The sequence below is a fragment of the Caretta caretta genome, chromosome 5, assembly GCF_965140235.1.
Source record: "Caretta caretta isolate rCarCar2 chromosome 5, rCarCar1.hap1, whole genome shotgun sequence".
In the NCBI taxonomy this organism is placed as follows: domain Eukaryota; kingdom Metazoa; phylum Chordata; order Testudines; family Cheloniidae; genus Caretta; species Caretta caretta.
The window spans coordinates 133,925,367-133,939,450 of record NC_134210.1 but is presented as its reverse complement, the minus strand read 5'-3'; the positions used below and the strand labels follow the sequence as shown (position 1 = coordinate 133,939,450).

The 14,084-nt window shown below is 45.1% G+C and overlaps 1 protein-coding gene across 8 annotated transcripts in view; it reads right to left on the bottom strand.

Moving 5' to 3' along the window:
- Window positions 1-14,084, bottom strand: part of LOC125636884 (T-cell acute lymphocytic leukemia protein 2) — a 95,332-nt gene that overhangs the window by 33,395 nt on the left and 47,853 nt on the right. The window contains exon 1 of one of the 8 annotated variants that reach the window (XM_048850670.2): window positions 8,209-8,261. The exons of the other annotated variants lie outside the window; for them this stretch is intronic. The gene's annotated coding sequence lies outside the window, so the exon portion shown is untranslated. Of the gene's footprint in view, window positions 1-8,208; window positions 8,262-14,084 lie in introns of those variants that run through there. 8 annotated transcript variants of the gene reach the window in all.

Below are 14,084 nucleotides of genomic sequence, written 5' to 3'. Positions count from 1 at the left end.
ACAGATTGCTTTTAAGGTTAGTGTAAATAAGTGTCTGTGCTCACTATCTTTATTAAGCTTTCTATTGCACTCACTGTGCTTGGCACTAATAATCCCAACTGGACTTGCTCAGTTTCTTCTTCATTTACTTCTCCTTGCTGCTGATATCAGCACTGGAGCAGAGCAGAATTCCCTGAATAACTTACTGATAAGCAGTCTGCAAAGTCTTATTTCAGAGTAACAGCCGTGTTAGTCTGTATTCGCAAAAAGGAGTACTTGTGGCACCTTAGAGACTAACCAATTTATTTGAGCATGAGCTTTCGTGAGCTACAGCTCACTTCATCGGATGCATACCGTGGAAAGTCTCTATTTAAGCCTAAATTAATAGTATCCAATTTGCAAATGAATTCCAATTCAGCAGTTTCTCGCTGGAGTCTGGATTTGAAGTTTTTTTGTTTTAAGATAGCGACCTTCATGTCTGTGATTGTGTGACCAGAGAGATTGAAGTGTTCTCCGACTGGTTTATGAATGTTATAATTCTTGACAGTGGGGTGGGAGGAGGTATTGTTTCATATTCTCTGTGTGTATATAAAGTCTGCTGCAGTTTCCACGGTATGCAGCAGATGAAGTGAGCTGTAGCTCACGAAAGCTCATGCTCAAATAAATTGGTTAGTCTCTAAGGTGCCACAAGAACAATCCTTGTCCATTTTAAACTATCCTAGTTTCTGACCTTTATGTTTCCTCCCATTTGTGGTCAGAATCAGTATGTTAATTGTGTGCCCCCCACTTATGAAATGTCAGTGGAGCCCAGAATATTTTTGTAACTAGCCATCCTGACTATGGAATTCTGTATGTTATTTGTACTATGGTAGCATGTAATGGCCCCAACTGAGTTCAGGGCTGAATTGTGCTAGGCGCTGTACATCTACATAGTAAGAGACAGTCCCTACCCTGAGAAACTTATTGTCTAAGTAGATGAGATAGACAAAGGGTGGGAGGAAAGAAGACTGATTATCCCATTTCACAGATGGGGAACTGAGGCACAAAGATTTGCCCTATGGTCTCATAGGAGGTTGTTGCAGAACTGAATACAGAACTCCTGTGCCCTGGTCCAGTGCCGTATCCACTTTGACCAACTTTCCTGTTTCCACTTGTGATGTTCGGTCTTGTCCTATTATTTGAGGTAAAGCTCTGGCAAGATGTTCATCATTTTCACTGTTCTAAAGCTCTGATAGATACATTATGGTCAGCTGTTCAGCATGTTAAGATACTGCTGCTAAGGGTGACAGGTACATCCAGATGCAACAACAGCTCGTACTTTATTCTTAATCATTATACAGTGACATAAGTGTACATGTGGTCCATAGAGCAGAAGATAAGAGGATGGACATAGACACTTCAAAGAAGGCAAGCCCATACATGTGACATCTGGGTGTGGATGTCATCACATGAATGAGGTTCCTTGTGTCCATTTGCCACGTCAGCATTTAAATCACATGCTCTGAAACTGCCAAGGGGAATAACCAGGCATCTGAAAGAAAGCAAATCTGTTCTTGGCTTATGCTACTGTGTACTATTCATGTTGTAGCATAAAGGCATCATTTGGCTACCACCACAGTCAGTGACAACTCCTGTTGACTTCAGTGGGAGCAGAAGCATGTGTACAGGAGCACACACAGACATAACACATGGATCAGAAATGAGAAAACGACGGCTATGTCTGTCTATGTCTCCTGCTAGGCCAAATCTTGAGTCCCTTCTTACTCAAGGAAAGCTCTTGTTGAAAGTGATGGGATTCTCTTGAAGCCAATGAGAGGTTTGCCTGTGTATGGACTGAGTGAAAACTGAGCTTAGGCTTCAGAGAATGGCCCCCGGCTTAAAGTACTTTCCCCCTCTTTGGATCCCACATTTGGACCTGAGGACAGAAATGCACATGGAAGTGACTGACGGAGGAGCATGTGTATGCATTCTTGTGTATGTGTGTGTTTTATCACCATACTACAGATGGGAACAATAAGAAACAATTATACACATCTGTTCGAAAGCTTGTCTCTTTCACCAACAGAAGTTGGTCCAATAAAAGTTATTACTTCACCCACTTTGTCTCTTTTAAAAAAAAGTGTTAATCCGTAGAGCTTGAATACAGTTAGTTAGAGAGGCTCCTTGAGGTTCCGATACGAGCTGCACTGTAATATTAAACTTCTGTCATCTGAAGGTGTTTGTAACCTTTTGAATGTCTTATTAGTGGTAACAAAACACTCCCAATGGGGGGAGGGGCAATACTTGGCTTTGTTGGCATACTTTCAACTTAATTCCAGAAGCCAAGTGCTTCCCTTTTAATGCTGAAACTCGCTGATTGACTAGATGGAAATGTTTCGCTGGGGAAGAAACTGGGGACTTGATGTTTCTTTTACACTAGTCTTGGGGGAGGAGGAGAAAAAACAAGAAGCTAATCTGCACTTTATCACAAAGTATCTAGACATGAAAGGACTTCTTGAAAGCAAGGAAGAATAAAGGGAAAATAAATTAAATGCATCAGAATAACACCTTGTCCTAAAACCAGAGTTTTGCATCCATTTTTGTCAGGAGATGGCTATCTCACGAAGCTTGTACGAGCAAGCGCAATTCCCAACCAGTCCACACTATATATAAACTCCTGGCTGGGGTTTGGCTTTCTGAGCAAAGAAATTGACACTGGGTTGACACAGTTTAATGAAGGCCTATGACCCCCAGCTTCCTCCTTCAGGACTGCCCACACCCTCAATCCAAGAGAGAGAGCAAGCCCACTCCCGCTTTCCATATACCCCAATGGGGTAATGAATCATTTGCTTCCAAGAGTCAGCAGAGCCAATTTACTCCAATGTACAGAACACAGTTCAGTCGTCAGCCTCAAGTTTGTGTGCAATGTGACTGAAGGAAAAGGAACTTAACAGGGAAAAATAAACACCTGCAATGGAAGTCTTGTTGTAAAACTCCGCAGCCACCTTTCATATCAGTTATGACCCTGAGAAGCACCTGCCTTAGGGAAGTAAGAGTGGTCCGTTAACACAGAGGACGGGGTACCAGGAGACCTGGATTCTATTTCCAGTTCTACCATTGTGTGAACATGGACAAGTCATTTAACCTTCATGTGCCTGTTTTACTCCTCTGTAAAATAAGGGTAATGACGCTTCCCCGACTTTTTAACATGCTTGGAGTACGACTAGCGACAAGAATACTGTTATGGGTGGGAGTCAGCATGTGGCACTGCTAGAGTCTTACGGGTTCTCTTCCTCGGTGCTTGAGCAAGGTGCAGAGTGTGAAGCCATGCTGTCCTGACATTTGCTTTTGTAGCACAGGTTCTTTCAGGAAAGTCGTTGCAAACAGCAAGGGAGTTTGCTCTGTATCTCAGGCACATGAGTTGGTGCACATGAGTTTGGTGCACATGAATCCCTGCTATTTGCTGCCTGGGTAAACACAACAGTTTAGTCTCCGGAGGATTGTAATAATTTAGTCTTATCCAAATTCCTGGGCTTAATACACGGGTAGCGGGGTGGAGTTTAGCCCCTGTGGTATGCAGGAGGTCAGACTCGATCATCTGGTGGTGTCTTCTGGCATTAAACTCTATGACTAATCCCTTTAACTAGAGTCTATCCTTGGTGCAGATTTGCTCCCTGGGAACGGTGCATGGCTGTTTGGCTGAGATTCCTGAAAGAAGGGTTGAATGTGGGCTGTTTGTGACCACTTCTGTTCTAGGACTGGCATATGTGCCCACATAAAAATAATGGGTATTTATTACATTAATAAAATACACAGACTGTGCCATGGATTTCTCCTCCAATGGCAAACTGACTTGCAAGACCCTGGAATCTGCTGCCATTTGGCAGAGGGATGACGACACATGGGCACTTATATACTGCTTTTATTACAACCTGGAGTAGTTAGGAGAACCCATACTTTAGTACCAAGGACCTCCCCCTATATAAAAATCATGTCCAAGAAATCCAAAGAGGTTTCTCTACTCAGTAAAATTTCATGTATTGTTCTTCAGGGAGATACTAACTCTTCCGGTCAGACACCAGAGGATGCTAGCTTTTCTTACTCACAATGCAGAGTTTTCTTATTTCACTGCTAAAGATTTACCATAAATTTTTTTTTCTTACTCACATACTTCTAGGGATTAATGTTACAGTGTGGATGGGGAGATGTTGCTGTTATTCTAAACCTCTATGTTTATAAATAAATAGGGGTCAGATCCTCTGCTGGTGTAAATTGATATAGCTTCATGGACTACAATGAAGCTGCACCAAATTACACCATTTTAGGATCTGGGCTAGTTATATTTTTAATTTACCCACCACTACTGCCCTCAAATAAAGCTTATCCTGTTGCTACCATTAAATGAGAACACTAGTGTTTATTCTACAAAAAGCCATTTTAGTGTCTACTTCAAACCAGCCCTGCAAAAGTCTACTCAGCCATCGATGGGATGAATACAGTTTTTGAACAGGAGAATGTTTCATTAGTAATGTATCATTAGTTTCATTTTGGCCATTATGGGAAGGGTAGGCAAGTCCTGGCTGGTGCATTTTCATAATGACTTTGGAAGGCTATCTGAATGCTTTGAATATTGCAGGCGAGTATATGCTCCTCTCTCCAAAATGCTGATTTGAATCTGCTCTGAAGAGCAGGCTTTCCAGACTTTCATGCAGCCACATTTTGTTTGCACAGATTTTGGGAGGGGAGTTTTTACTATCGTTTGTATCACCGTGATAATGCCTACAAGTTCTAGTCATGGACCAGAACTCCATTGTGCAGTGCGCTGTAAAAACACAGAACAAAAAAATCCAGAATCAAACAGCAAATTCTGAATATCGCATTCTCAAAAGCATAACTCCACTAGTTCATGAACAAACCTTGGGGCCCAAATATTTTTGTTACCAACAACACCCAAGAGATAAGCACCACGCTTCGTTTATAGGTTAACAGAAAGAAAGGACAAATTCTGCTAACACATATTGAGTACAGTAACTCCTCGCTTAACGTTGTAGTTATGTTCCTGAAAAATGCTACTTTAAGCGAAACGATGTTAAGCAAATCCAATTTCCCCATAAGAATTAATGTAAATGTGGGGGTTAGGTTCCAGGGAAATTTTTTTCGCCAGACAAAAGACGTTATATACATATACTGTACAAGGTTTAAATAATTTTAAACAAACTATTTAATACTGTACTCAACAATGATGATTGTGAAGCTTGGTTGAGGCGGGGCGTAGTGGGGTTGGGGTGTGAGGGCTTGCCCCACTCTGCCCGTCCAATGCTCCTACCAGGGAGGTGGGTCGGGGGCTTGTCTGCTCCCCAGCTGGAATGCGGGTGGGCAGAGTGGGATAAGCCCCAGCGCCCTGACCCTGCTCTCTGGCAGGAGTGCTGGGCGGGCAGGTGGAGCAGAGTGAGCCAAACAACCTTATAAAGGAACTTTGCGTGACTTTGAACGAGTATGTTCTCTAATAGATCAGCAACCTAATAACGAAACAATGTTAACCGGGACGACTTTAAGTGAGGAGTTATTGTAACTGAACTAGCTCTACTGGAAAACCTCACTGCTGGTATGTTGCATCTGCCGTAGGAAAGACAACCTCTGTCTTTGTTATGAACAAAACTACCTGCTCTAACCAAAGAAGGTTACACAGAACATGTCAGCCCAGCTTTCTGGGTAGCTCTAAATGGTGGCACACAGAACAACGAACTTCTGCTTCTGGTTGAAGCCTGACCATTCCCATCTGCCTCAGCTTCCCATTCTGATAGTTCGAAAGGACAGTCACCTGTGTAGAAACATAACACCTTCGTTCCTTGGAACACAAATGAGGAACACTCCTTGAACCAAGTTTCCAGTACTTGCCTCCAAAAGTACAGATTCTAAAATTTGAAAATTACGCTGTTTGTGATGCCAACCCCCCAAAAGGCCATATGCATGCACAGAGTGGCTAATCCTGTGGTGTAAACCAGAACATAGGTTGCTATTAGCTCTTTGGTGCATGCAAATGAGTTTTTGGAGTAAAAATGTCAGTTCTAATAGCATGGCACAGACAGACTCTGATGACATAATGCATACAGATTTTGCATATGTACTTTAAATGGCCATTTTTGATCATTTGGCCCCTTGTTGTCTTGCTTAATCATCTTGAAACTGAAGAACAAAAGTTTGGTCATTGGTCCTCAAATCATAACCCTATTGTGAGTGGCAGAACCTTTCAGATATGGCCACTAGAGGCTTGAACCTTGAATGAGTCTTTAAAAAAAAGGAGGGATGGAAAATCAAACATCCCCTGCTTCGCTTGAGCTTGGAGTGTGTCTGAGCTCGTTATGCTGAAGTAGAGTCCCTGAGCCAAGCACAAAGCCACAGGGATGTCAAGTAACTGCCTCCTCGACCTGTTCCTCAGACAAGTGCTGATACACGGACAGTGCACAGACCTGGCCTTTGATTCACTGCCTTCTTAATGCTTTGCCAGCCAGGAATGCTTTGCCACACACAAACAAAGCATGACTCTACTGCTCCCTTAAAGCTAGCCCATCCCTAAATGGACTGGGTGTCACCACGCTTTTAGCAGAGCTGCCTGCCTTTTTGCAGTTCAGATTTTCCTTTTAGAGCAGCTATTTTGTTTTGCACCTTGGAGAGTGGGGGATGAGAGTTGGGGGGTGTTGAAGTAGGAATTTACATAATCTGATTAAAAGGGGATTATCCAATGGCTGCTAAACAGCCTTAGTGTGCTTGAGCTAAAAACCTTACTATTCATTGCTCTCACCACCCCGCAGAGAGATTGCACCTGCAGCACTGGCTAGCTCTCTACTGGGATCTTCAAGGTGGGGAGGAAGGGGATTTTAGAGACATGCTGCTTCATGTGTACATAGCCTTTAATTGAACTGTCTCGATTAGTTTTAAGGAAGCTAAAGTGAAAGCGGGGCCAGTTAGCGTTATCAGGAAGGGTCATCAGTTTCTGAAAAGGGCCAACTTGCATCGCTCCTCGTTGGTTTCCATTTGGGTGATTTATAATGTTAGATTAGCCAACAAGAGTTGCCTAGAAGATAATTCAGACCGAGATGCCCAGCATGTGCAAGAACTAGTGTCCACCAGTCTTACCCAAGTTTGTAAGTGGCCAGTGCTAAAGAGGGCAGAGTAAACCATGTAGTAACCATCTCAACCCTGAACCCAACTGGCCAGTGGCAGAAGATCTGTACATCAAATTAGCGAAAGCATCCTTGGGTGGGGGCCATGCCAGCTTACTCCCCAGAGAAGGGGCAGAGGAGAATATCAGTGGGGGGCCATTGTGTAAGGCACGTACATAAACATAAAGAATGACCCCTCTCCCAAAGAGCTTAAAAACTAAATAGACAACACACAGAAATAGGAAACAGAGGCATTAAGAGGTGAAGTAACTTGCCAAGGTCATACATCAGGTAAGTGAAAGAGGCAGGAATAGAACCCAGACATTCTGAGTCCCAGGCCAGGTCTCTCCCAACTTGACTACACTGCTGCCCATGGAATGAGGTGCTAGAAGCCCTAAGTGTCTGGCTTCTCATGATGTCCCTGGGAGAAAGAACATTTTCACTGAGAACAATCATGCTGCTAAATGGACACACAGCAGCATCTGTTGTCTCCATCCCATATTCCCACAGGCAGATCCTTTCAGATGTTACCCTGAACTTTGCTGTGGGTTAATAAAACTTCCTTTCATTCACCGGTTTCAGAGTAGCAGCCGTGTTAGTCTGTATTCGCAAAAAGAACAGGAGTACTAGTGGCACCTTAGAGACTAACCAATAATTTGAGCATAAGCTTTCGTGAGCTACAGCTCACTTCATCGGATGTCATTCACCATCACTCTTTCTCCATGACTCTGTGCCCTGGGGAGCTTTCAGATCTCTTTATCTGCCATCCATTCCCCAGGTACACAAAGTCGACCTCCCTGGAAAAACAAAATGAGCAAGAAAGGAAAGAAAAGCTTCACTTGAGCAGCAGGTACATTTCTCACCATAAATCTCAACCCCCTTCTCCCCCCCATCCCCCCAGTCCTGCAAACAACTGTGGCTGCTTGGTCCAGCACCCAGCAGAGCTATGGAGCAATTGCCATGACAAGGAAACACATTTAACCTCAGGGCTATTGTGGACAGTGTCCGATAGACATAAGTGACTAGAATGGTGGTGTGTGGTGTAGCAAGCGGGTGGGGGGAAACGGATGTTGTTCCTGTAACTAACCTGATGTGTCGCTTGTTTCTTTTATCGAAAAGGACACCCCGTAGAGAGCACCCTCCTGTCTCTCCCGCTCCATTTGTTTGCGCTGCTGAACAACTGCTCAGCAATCGAGGACAGTTCAGTTCTGAAGGCCTTATGTTATTTATGAGGTTGGAAATCAGAGACATTTGGTTCATCGCCAGTAAATGGCACTGACTGGAAGGCAGGAGGGGAGGGCTTGTGCTTGGCTCTCCATTCCCTATTCATTGTGAAAAGGAGATCACTCCAGCTAACTGGCCCATGGAGATAAGGATTTCAGACAATCTGCATTAGCCTGATAAGGACTGTTCGCATTGCAGAAAGATTATTTGTTAAGAACCTCAGTAAAATAAAATACAGTCAAAGAGCTTATCACAACTCATTTCCCACTCACCAAGCATGCTCACCCCCATGAATTTTTCTATAAATAAAGCCCCCTGCTTGTGTCCCAACTATCTAGGGACGGTACACAGATTGGGAGCCTCGTGCCCGGGGGAGAATATCCTGGAATCACCCAGTCTCTCTTGTTCGCTCTCTCATTGTTTGAATTATTGCTAGGATTCAGATTATCTGGAAGGGTAGAAACATGTTGTTCTTGCTTAAAAATACAGCTGATATAAGTCACTATGAAGTCACCAGCACTGCACCAGTTTGCACCAGCAGAGGGCTGTTTCTCTCTCTCGTTTTACTGCTCCCCCTCCAAAAAGTAAATCCCATCTTTAACATACAGACCCCGGGGATTTCTGAGCCCCTTGCAGCCCTTCCCTTCCCCCCTCACACAAAGCCAAGCAGGTGTTTGCAAGATGCTGTGTTGTGACTCCTGCTTAGGGAAACAGCCAGGGGTTTTGCTATAACCTCCCTCCCCCAACTTTGGAAATCGTCTAAAGGAAACCCCCATGCTCATAGCTTTACCCCCACCCCCTATCCCCTCCCCCCCACACACACACACACTCTTCCAGCCAGGAATAGGAGAGGTCTTCCTGCCTCCTGTTTTCTTTATTGCTCTTTCCTTCTATCACATTCCAGTGTTGTGCAGCGGCTGTTCCCCATCCCCCTCCAAATCACAAACCCCACTGATATCAATAGTAAGACAATCCCCCCTCCCCCGAGGTGGATTAAGGTTTCCTAGGGCCCTGGGCCAGAGCAAATGGGGGGCCCTCCCCACCCCTTCCACCTGTGGTCCCGCCCCCTCCACATGTGACCCCACCCCTTTCTGCCCCTTCCCCTGGGCCCCACCCCTGTTCCACTCAGGGTCCCCTCCACTGCAACCCCAAGGCCAGAGAAGCTCTGTTCCCCCCATCCCTGAGGATGCAGCAGGAAACGAGACCTCCTCCAGTCCTGGGGCTGCAGCAGGGGTCCCAGTGGTGGGGCTTCCCCTGCTGCTCCCCAGCTTCTGCCAGGAACAGGGGGTGCTGGGGGCTTCCCTGCCACTCCCCGACTACTGCTGGGGACAGGGTCTGGGAGCACTGGGACTTCCCCACTGCCTCCCAGCTGCTGCTGGGGATGGGGGACACTTGGGCTTCCCCTGCTGCCCCCACCTGGCTGCCAGGAAGTGGGGTCAGGGGCACGGGGGTTTCCCACATCCAGCTGCCAAATAGCGGGGTTGAGGAGGTGCTTCCCCCACCACAGTGCCAGCCTGCCCACCCAGCGCTGCTGCCAGGGAGCAGGGTCAGGGCGTGGGGGCTTTTCCCGCCTGCCCAGGGCTCCAGGGCCCCTCACCTGGCCAGAGCCCCTGGGCACGGGCCCCGTAGGCCCAGTGGCTAATCCGCCACTGACCTCCCCCTCCCCCATGCATTCAATGGACTTTGGACTAGTCCCGGAGATGCAGCATTCAGTGGATTATCCTGATTTCAGACAACCGGAACGGGGGCAGTGCCCTGATCCTGAGGCGGCAACAACAGCACCCAGAGAAAAACATTCGTCCCTTGTCCCGTTCCTCCCCATTGGTCTTTTCCAAGCGGAGAAGTGAAATGACAAACTGACCTGTCCTGAAGGCTGTGTGGCCAGAGTAGCGTTGAGAGCCCCATAGCTGCTGATGAAAGCGCCCAGCGCCTCCCAAGGGAGGGCTCAACCCCGGAACAACCCGAACAACTTGTCTCGGCAGAAGACTCCCTCTCTAATCAGGGCCTGAGTAGTTCCACTGGAATAAGCAGGACTAACCACAGAGTCAGGTATGACTCAACATAAGGGTGGCCAAATCTGTTCCTTAGTTAGGGGAGTTTCCAAGTGCCCAGTTGGATAAACTAATAAGAAACAATTGTAATAATGGCAGCTACCTGTCAATTATGGCTCAATACATTGCCTGAAGGAAATGAACGTATAAAGAGAATACAGGCCAGTCTACTCTCTCTCACTACTGGCTCAGGACACAGTCGTAGGAGGTCTGCTAAATACACAAGCACAAATGTATGACAGACTTCAGAGAAGTGATACCAGGCATGAGCTTGTCTCCCAGCCTCCTGTGTTATTAAAGCTATTTCAAGAACATTTCCTTTAGGCCGGAGGAGGACAGAATAACCATAGCCTGCAGCAGAGTAATGGAGTTTCCAGGAGATACACACACCTGTTTGTGAACACTGAAAACACAGGACATCATCCAGAACATTGCCCACTTAAGGAAGACGACCTTTCTCTTCTAAATCAACTGTGGGCACGTCTGATTGTAAATCATGAGCTGCTGATCTTGGTCCAGATTCTAGCAGACAGGTTTTTATTACATGGATGTCATCATTTGTCATCAATATTTCAAGCTATTCTAAATTTTTCTAACCAGACCTATTCAAAGTCACCTATGGACATACGACATGAGTAACTTCAGCCATCATTGCTACACTCACCCTTGTCATAGGACTAGTGAATTTTGCTTTGGGAAGATCCTAATGGACCAGAAAATACAATAAGTACATTTTATCTCTCCACTTCACAGCTTCCCCTTATGTTTTAATGTTAGTTAAACTTTGGTACCTAACACTGCCAGTGCGTTCTGCCAATAGGAGTATTTTTCTCTTCTGCATCATCTTCCATCAGAGTATCCCAAAGCACTTTACAAACAGTGAATGAAGCCTTCCAATACACATGCAAGGCAGGAAAGTCCTATTTTACAAGTCGGTCATAAACTGAAGCCCGGCAGGTTGTGTGACTTGACCGAGATCATAGTATGAACGACTGACAGTCAGGAATAAAACAGAGATCAGATTCCCAGCCAACATTCTACCCAGGCTCCTCCTCTCCGTCCTTCCTAGGATTATAAATCACACAACTGTAGATTTTCTTTTGATGCATAGATCTGAGAGCTAAATTATTCAGTTGGTTTGAATGGCTATTGCATAGCCTCAGATTCTTGAGCACAGTGGATTCTGTGGCTGCACAATAAATAGGCCCATGTGACGATAGGTAGAAGAATGGATGTACCAAAAAAAAAAACCCCGACTTGAAACTTTGTTCTTACTTTTAGCTCTGGCCTAATACACAGATTTGGACCAGTCTAAACTATTCTGGTAAGAGTGGTTTTTTTACCAATACAATCACATTGATACAACCCTGAGTGCAGATGCAGTTATACCAGCATAAAGGTGTTTTATATTGGCATAGCTTATTCCCTTCCCCATATGGGAACAGCTATACCAGTATACCCGCATTCAGCTAGGGGCATTGTACCACTTTATACTGGTTGAGTTGAAGGAGGGCAATTATGGTGTGTAAACAAGCCCTTAGGCTTTCTGCATGTTTTCTCTATGGCTAAGGCTGAGAAGGATGTAGAAAAATAATTGTCAAGGCACAATGTTTACAAATAAAGAAAAACAGATTCCCCAGGAGATCAGGCACCATATGTCTGATCAGTCATAGAGCCAAGCTGAGACCCACCCGCACATAATGGCTTCCCGAAATAAATATTTCGGGCTTGCTCTTGTCTCCAGCGGCTGGCACCTTTTTAATCGGCTCACCCATGCAGTGTTTGCTCAGTACTCCCTCTTTCAGTGCAGCTGGGAAGGTTGTTACTAACGGGCGACCAAGCCTGAATGCTGACAATGGAGGACGATTATAACCGCCCGAAGAGTAAACATGCAGACTTTTCATCCAGAGACACTGCTGCTGCCATGCCAGAGGCTGAGATATGGCTCCTGACACACAGAGTGATAAGTGGGGTGTAATGTCAGTTCAAGATGAGAGGCTACAAAAGTCAAACAGCAATTCTATTGCACTATAGCTACACTCAAGAGTCTTGACTTCCCTGGCCGGAGGTGACTGGCTAAAAAAGCCAAAAGCAGCATTAATTAGCTTATTTGTGGGAAAAGGGGCTGTTCAGTTTATTTTTGTAGCAACAGCAACACTAACGGCTGAGTCAGGGAGAAGGGAAGAGAGTTGGGCACTGGAGGGACAGCTTCAGACTTTTAGCATTCCAGTCAGTATCAAACAGTCCTAAGGACCTTATCCAAAGTCCACTGAAGACAATGGAAAACTCCCATGGACTTTAGTACCAAAATCCATTAGCTATGTGCTTAGTGTTAGCTTGTGATTGTGCACTTTGCTCTGATGCAATTTCATTGGAGTATCTAGAAGGCATTCCTTATACTCCATATACTCCTAATGTCATCTATTCAGATTTATCAGGCTCCCTTCAGATTTCTCCCTAACCGTAGATGGAGACTAACCATGCTGTGGATCTACTGAAACCAGAATGACCAGCCTAAGACCGCAATAGAATGAGATCAGTGTAGTTAACAGCAAACCCTGGCCAGCTAACACCATGTAAGGTTTTGGAGTGGAAAAGTTCCCTTTTAGTCCAATGCCTGGACCCCAGTGGTCTGTGGCTCTCTCCCAGTGGAGCACCTGCACCCCAGAAATCTGTGGTTAGTTTTTACTCCTGTATCTTTGAAACACATTTCAAACAGATTTACTATTGTTGCTTGCTGCTCTTGGTTTTCATTTCTTCCCTCTTAAATCCCGATTTGATATTTAGGGATTAATTTTCTAACACAAGAAGCTAAGTACTCATGAGATCAGCAAAAAGGAGAAGCTGCCCTTACAGTGTAAGGAAAACGAAGGTGCCCCTGTTTGAAAATTTAGCCTGTAGTATTTGTAGATTCCTGAGTGTGGCAGTTCTTAAGAGAAATTTTTTAAAAATGAATTTATACACAAGATTTTTCCCATTTTCTTAGCAGTTGACTCACTGAACACACACATTTAGAATTTCATATTGGAATCACCAACATCAGATAGTCATGCATCCATCAGTGACATGGTGCTCACAGTGGAGGCGACCATGGCATATGGATTAGACATGGCTGAAATCTGAAGCACTTGAATACTCAGGTATTCCTGCCTTAATTATGCAAATTATAACTAATTTTTTAAACCTTGGATCAAGTTTCTCAAATAGGTTTTGACATTATTAGTTTTATGTATTATTGCAACACCTAGAGACCACACCTGAGATATGGGCTCCATTGTGCTAAACATCATACAAACACAGTCAGAGATAATCCCTGCCCTGAAGAGTTTACAATCTTAATAGACAAGACAGAGAAAAGGTGGGAGGGGAAACTGAGGCAGAGCGAGGTGACGTGACTTGACTTGCCGAAAGTCACACTGCAGTGCCAGGAACAGAAAAGAACAGTTACTTACCCCACAGTAACTGTGTTTTTGAGATGTGTGGTCCACACAGATTCCAGGGCCCCATGTGTGTGACACTGGATGATTTTGGCCAGCAGTGTTTGTTGGTGCCGTGCCTTTGCCAGAGATCCTTATGCTCCTCCACATAGAATCATAGAATATTAGGGTTGGAAGAGACCTCAGGAGGTCATCTAGTCCAACCTCCAGCTCAAAGCGGGACCAGCACCAACTAATCATCCCAGCCAAGG